We start from the raw sequence: 6810 nt of genomic DNA on the forward strand, positions 1-6810 counted from the left end.
CATGACGATGGTAGACAGACCGAAACCAAAACAGATCGGAAGAGGAAAGCTGGGTTCCACGAATGGGCAATTGTTCCCTGCCTCCTATTGAAAGAAAAGTAGGACAGAAGGTCGCGTCCCTTTCAGAGACCATCGGAATCCCCTCAAGACCGTGGCTTTCAGGCGCGACCTTGTTCGCCACTAGCTTTGAACGTAGTTCAACTCTACCAAACTCGTGGCGCTGTCAAACATTATGACGTCATTTGTTTACAAACAGGTAGAGGTCTATTCTTTCCTAACCGAATTCGGGGCCGAACTTTTTGGGAGAACAGAACTCGGGGTCGCATGCGGTCCGACCTGGCCAAGCCAGAATTCTCCTCCGAAATAGGAATTGACGCCAACCGAAAAAGTAGCAAGCATCCAATGGCTATTCAGCCCGAAGGAGAACCATAGCAACAATGACTTAGCAATCGAGTCAACTGTTGCCCTGTGTGCGACTTCTACACATATGAATACAGGGATTATCTCATTGAGCTGGATGGTTGAAAGGCGATGTGCCCCAAGGACAGAAGTTTTCGGCCAATCTTCGGCGTGCGGTTCGGTACCATCCGGTGATGCACAGAAGAAAGTTCGGTCCCGATTTCGGTTAGGACAGTCTCCGGATAGTTTTTCGTGCCATGCGGTTCCGCCTTAAGATAGCAGCAGCACAGTTGTCGTGTGCTTGCATGTATCTGACATCCCTGCAGCGCATGACACTTGCTGCTTGCTATTTCGGTCTGGCAAATAATACGCGCCTACTATAACTATAGCCTACTCTTTGGAAAATTCGGCTACGCCTGCCAGAGGTACATAAGCAGGGTTTAATACACGTTCGCCGTCAACGCATCAAGAATCGACACTGCAGGTCCGAAATCTCAAAATCGGAACCAAGCGACAACCTGGATACTTCCGCCATGTTGGAGTTTAGATGAGCCACCTATAGGCCACGCAAAACGCGAATATCGAGAGTTCCATTAATGTCATTCCCTCAGTGATGACTCCCTTAAGCCACTGTTTCCAGAAGCGGAACAACCACGGAGAACTTTCCATGCATGAGGTACTGTGCCTGAAGTGCACAAAGTAAGGATACATGTTTGTATGTGATATTTCAGAAAAATCAGGTTTCGCAACAGGAATTTACGCGTTACGACAGATTCTTTTCTCTTTGGCTTACAGCATAGATAATGATAATTCACGTTACGTCGCGAGAGAGCTGTGATCATGAGACGCTACAGCAGCCGGTATTGTAATTAATTTTGTTGAACTGAGTGCTCTGCGATCAGTAACAGCTCACGACACATCGTATTTAACACCCCTCGCGGCGGACGGCGCAAGCCTAAGGAACTCTAACCCTCCCACCAAGTTGATGACGTCCTCGGCGGGGATCGAACCCGCAACCTTGAGGTCATTAGGCGAACAAGGACTTGCAGCAACGATTGCAGACGGGCCATCTTGAGGGAGGGGATATATGTATTATGATATAAGGCGGGAAAGGTTAGCCTGCGTCACTGCGGCTTGCTATTCCCAGCTAAAGAAACGGAATTAGTCACTGTTCATCCAGAAGACCACAGACCCCCAGGAACCGAAGAGGTGCATTAGTCACCTCACTATGCTGTGTGGGCCTAGCAGCGTAGTTAGGGAAAAGACTCAGGTCCTCAGGCAAGCGATGCGCGACCGCAGGAGAAGACAGTGTTGGCGGTAACGGGTGCAGTGGAGCAGCAGGTGTAGAATGTGTCCTTCAACATGACAGGAGGGGCAGATGGGCGAAGGAAGGTGGTCCACCTTAAAAACCGGTAGTGGAGTCCTCGCCAGGTTCAGTCGAAGCCTGTGGAGCAAGGACTCTCCCTCCCTGGGGTAGGCTTACCAGAGGCTTACCATCGTCGAGTCAATCGAGAGCAGAAAAGAATTCGTCCTGACGGCGTCTTGCAAAAAGGCCGTGAGTTATTCGTGCGGTATCGGCGAATAGCTAGCCGGCACACAGACGTGGTAAACGGAACGCAAGTGACAGACCCAGCTGCACGGACACACCTTGCCGCAAAATCGACGAGGGCATATTGAGCTTTCGGCAAGATGGGAGGTGAAACATGGCCAACGCCATAGTTTTTCTCCATCACAGTCTCGCAAATTCACGAAAACGTAAGCGGACAACATGAGACCCAGCACAGCAGGTCGCTGCTCCCTTCGTACTACAAGGAAATAAAACATTCAAAGTTCACATCAAAGCGTTCCACCACTGCGAAAATGACTTTTACCAGGATGCCGACAGTTTGTTTTCAAAAACGAAATCGCCGATTGCAACTTGCAGGTAAGAACTGTCTGGAGTACGGTGCTGGACAAAAGTTTACGGATGACGCTCCGGCGCATTCCTTCCTCAGAGTGACACGCTAGCAGCGTATGGGGCCGTACGGCCTTGCAGACATGTGCCTAGGTAACCCAGTCACCTGTTTGCAGGTCCGTACAGTACCACCACCACCCAATGCGCCGGAACGTGTTCCGTAAACGTTTGTCCAGCACTGTACAAGGAACAACAATAACAATTTTATTTTGAGACGATGAATGGGGAGTAGAGCAGCAGTACAACATGAGGAGTTCAACAAATGACTTAAAGGGACCATGAAATGATTTTCGCGAATTCCGAGTACTCTGCAGGAAACCGTTCTCATGATCCCTCACTACACTCTAAATCCGGCACCCGATATGTACCGCATGAAAGAGGACACGTACCTGGGCCAAGCGGTGCTCATAAGGTACGGTCCTCAACCAGCAGGTACAGTTCGCGACCACTGCGAAATTCAAGCGGTACAAGGGCTCCGACACCCATCCGTACCGGCTAGGTACATTTTAAGCGCAGCCTAGCAGCTGTACCTCATGTGTACCGTGTGTTTCCGGCGCATGAGTACGAACGCCTTCTCACGATCTCCATGCGCTGCAAAAATATTTCGCGTGATTCCGAAAACCAGGTAATAAATTGCCTTATGTGGCAGTGCCGTAATGGATCTGCACTATCATTCTATCAAAGAAGTGCAATAACAAGAACCCGTGACGTGAGGGATCGCACGTTTGGGAAGAATGCGTTTCTTGCAACCGCTGGCGAATCAGTTTGTTTTGAAACGTCGGGGAACGAGGACGAGTCTGCTCGGTCTTCGGAGAAACTCGTTCGACGCTTTCAAGATTGGAGTCATTTAAGGTGCGTATTATATCTATGAGGTAACTATTCGTCCGCACGACGCATTTTCGTTCATCTTCGCTCTGATTCGCAGTGGTCCTGATCACCGACAGGCTGGACACAACGACTCAGGAACGGAGACAACGAACGTTGCGCTTCATGCACGAACGTTAATGCGTGAATTAGAGGAGCCTACACTCTAAACCCAGTGACGGATAGGTGCCGTCTGATCAACTGTGATTGTGGCACATTTTTTAAAAAATGTGCCACATGACTTCAAGGGGCACGCGGTGCCTGCGAAAGCTGCAGGTGCCCCCTGAAGCAACTGGTACGACATCCCTGTTGACGCCAGGAGCCACAGTGTACCGGACGTATCGAAGGGTTACTTGTACCCACTAATACGCGAAAAACATTGCGCCTCTCGAGTTCCCTAACAGAAAAATTACCTCCACACTTCGCAAAAAAATAAAAATAAAAAGCAAGGAGGAAAATGCTCCAAGCACATCGAACATGAAACACCAAATTTTATTGGCTTGCACATACCTTTGAATTGCATCCAGTACATCATATTTTGCCGAATGGAAAGCATACACGATTAACTAATCCCAACACACACATATGAAGCACACGTTGCACGAACACACAACCCATCCGATGATCCGACGCACCAGGCAGTCCTCCAAACGCCGAACACACAATACTCGAAACTTCGAACAGGCTGGCACTGAAAGCTCAATGAAGATCCTTAGTGACGAACACGACGGATCCTCAAACGATATGGCCGAGGAACAATTGTCCAACAAGTGGCAAGAGACACCAATTCCATGTGTGAAGCAGTTGCAAATTTTCACGCGTATGTGTGACCGCTGAGACAGGAAACAACCTGTAAAGAAACCGAAGTGAATATCACGCTGGTATTGTTCCAATGTTAATGCTGGAATAGTACTCCATTTTGTAACTCACCTCCTCACAATCGATACAGTCCCACGGTCACCTATAACGAAAGAATACAATTAACCTCGCTTGTAATGTATACATCGTCGCTTCACCGATGCAGCCGATCCCCTCCTGCCGCCATTTGCAACGAAATTGCAAAATTCCCATATCGGACCCCCCTCCTGGGAACAAGGCTAACCGGAAGTCGCGCGTCGCTAGTAATAAATTGCGCTGTAATTTGCAAATTCTTTAGTGAGGTTAGGTTAGGTTAGGTTAGGTCAGTACATTTTACACGCACGGGGGGGATCCGGGGGGTCCCCCCCCCCCGCAGTTGTTCGAGACTGTGCTCACTTCCGTCTAAGCCTCGTTCCCAGGGTTAGATCGGAGGGTGTCCAATGTGGGATTTCTGGCTTACTCCATTTGCAATGCGTCCACCGTCTGCAACAGAATGTACTTCGATTGTTAAACACGAGTAAAACGCAGGCGTCGTACGATGCATCACAGCTAGGTTGGCTTACCTTAAGCAAACATGAGACCTGTACTTAAAAAGCAAGGTGTCATCCTTCTCAAAGGCGAGGTTGCAAAGCAGACAGCGTCAAGAAAGCGGGGAGCGGGAAGGAACGTACTGCGGGTGAATACGTTGTGCCGTGTCACTCCTCACCGGCGGAGCGCGGAACAACGTAGTACGCTCCAACGAAGGCACGCATATTCAGCCGGCACACGCATTATTCAACAAGCACACGAGTACAAGGTTCAGGAGGCACACATATTATTCAGCGGGCACAAAGCAGTTTCATACCAACGTGACGGCTTTGTACCTGCTGAAATTTGGCGATGAGGATCGCTGTGCTTGCTATTTCATAACCGTTACGGCTGCTTCCAGACGGTTACGGCTGTGTACCGGCTGCACTTTCTGAAGAAACTTTTTAACTGGCACATGTCCGTCACAGGATTTAGAGTGTAGATTGCACTTTATACCTGGATTACACAAGCAAGTAGGCATATTTTCTCCTTGGTTACGTCCAGCCGATGTCTTATGGGTGAGTCAATCATCTTCTGAGGTTGGTGTTACGTTCTGCGGAAGAAATGGAAGTTGGGGAAGAACAGGAGTCCAAAGGTGTTGAAAAGATAAAGAAGCGTGTCCGCAGAGCAGCCACAATGGTGAAGGAGAGATGCAGCTGTTAGCGTTCATCCATATACGTTGTGCCCGTGCGTTCGGCGTTTGTGCATCATATAACAATGCACGCTCGTGGTGGACAGAATCATCCCTGAAAGGGATGTAATTTTCGAATAAAGGTATTTGTGATATTTATCGTACAGCCTAGCGTCCTGGGGCTGTTAATATATCGTAGAGAAGGGGAACCACCCCGACGGGTAGGCCTAAATATGCGTTGCTTGTACCGCATGTGAGGACGCGTGTACCTCTTAAATTTAAGAGGTACTTAACCGTTATATATGCGTTACCTGGTTTAGAGTGTATCGTACACACATCGACTCTTAACCGTATTCAGTACAACAGGGGCGCACAAAAATAGCGTGGCGTGGCCGCTGGTTATATGCCTTCGAAGCGTTCTTACGTCATCGTCATCCAATTCTCTCAGCCAACTGTGAACGACGAGGAGGACACACCTCGCGGGATCATGTGAGTGCATGGTTTCGGTTTGGACAACAACGACGCCGTATATCTGCCGTCGAAATCACTTGAAATGTGGCGAAAGGCATTTTGTCAACAATGGAGGAAGAGACTATGCGACACACACAGCGTCTATGGATCGTTCGGTTATCAGCAGCTCCTAAAATGTCACCGACGGAGGTATGTTCCGACGAAGCAGAAGTTCAAAGTGGAGAACGTGCTCCGGTAACCATGCTGACAGTCAATGGCTATATTACATTTTTCGTAGGATCCTGTGTCAACTGTTAGATACAATCTTGTCTCCAGGTCAAATTAAAACATTTTTCATGGCGAAGTATGCAAGCTTGTTTGCAAATTTTGCAGTTTGCTCGCAAAAGCCTGTCCACGAATCGGCAACATGTTCTGTGTATGATATCACGGCCAGTTCGCCTTGGAGGCGGGCCATAGCAGCTGCCGTTCATGCCCGTGGTTAATATTGAATATATTCGCTATTTAAACGATTTTCAACTTCATATTTCACAGAGTCGATGCTTTAGTACAGGGGAACAGATGAAAAATGATCGTGGGCTTGTCAAATATCCTTTCATGGACCCTTTAACCAAATCAGCAAAAAGGACACGCGACCATGCCCACGATTTTGAGGTTGCTTGCGTTTCACCGTGGAAGGCATCGAGCGTGACATACATTTCAACAGAGTACGGATAGAATGGCACTTCTGCGACGTCCCTCTTCTGTCGTCCTTCCCGATGACGACGACGACAACAACAACAACTTTATTACGAGATGATGAAGGGGGAGTTTCATCGCCAGGGGAGATACTCTACCCCATTGCTGGTGGTGATGCGGGAATGAAATAATGAGCCCCTTCATAATAAGGATACAAGTCCTATGGCATCCAGAAAGGTGAAGAAAGCTTTGAGGGCAGAGCCTTGGTGGGCCGGATGTGGCCAGGGACCGAGAAATTTTGTGTGTGAGAGAGAGGGCGAGAGTCCAGCTCGTGAAGGGATCCGGAGAGTACGGTTTCGGAAGGTTGTAGCGTCGGCGACGGAGAACAATA

The sequence above is a fragment of the Ornithodoros turicata genome, chromosome 2, assembly GCF_037126465.1.
Source record: "Ornithodoros turicata isolate Travis chromosome 2, ASM3712646v1, whole genome shotgun sequence".
In the NCBI taxonomy this organism is placed as follows: Eukaryota; Metazoa; Arthropoda; class Arachnida; order Ixodida; family Argasidae; genus Ornithodoros; species Ornithodoros turicata.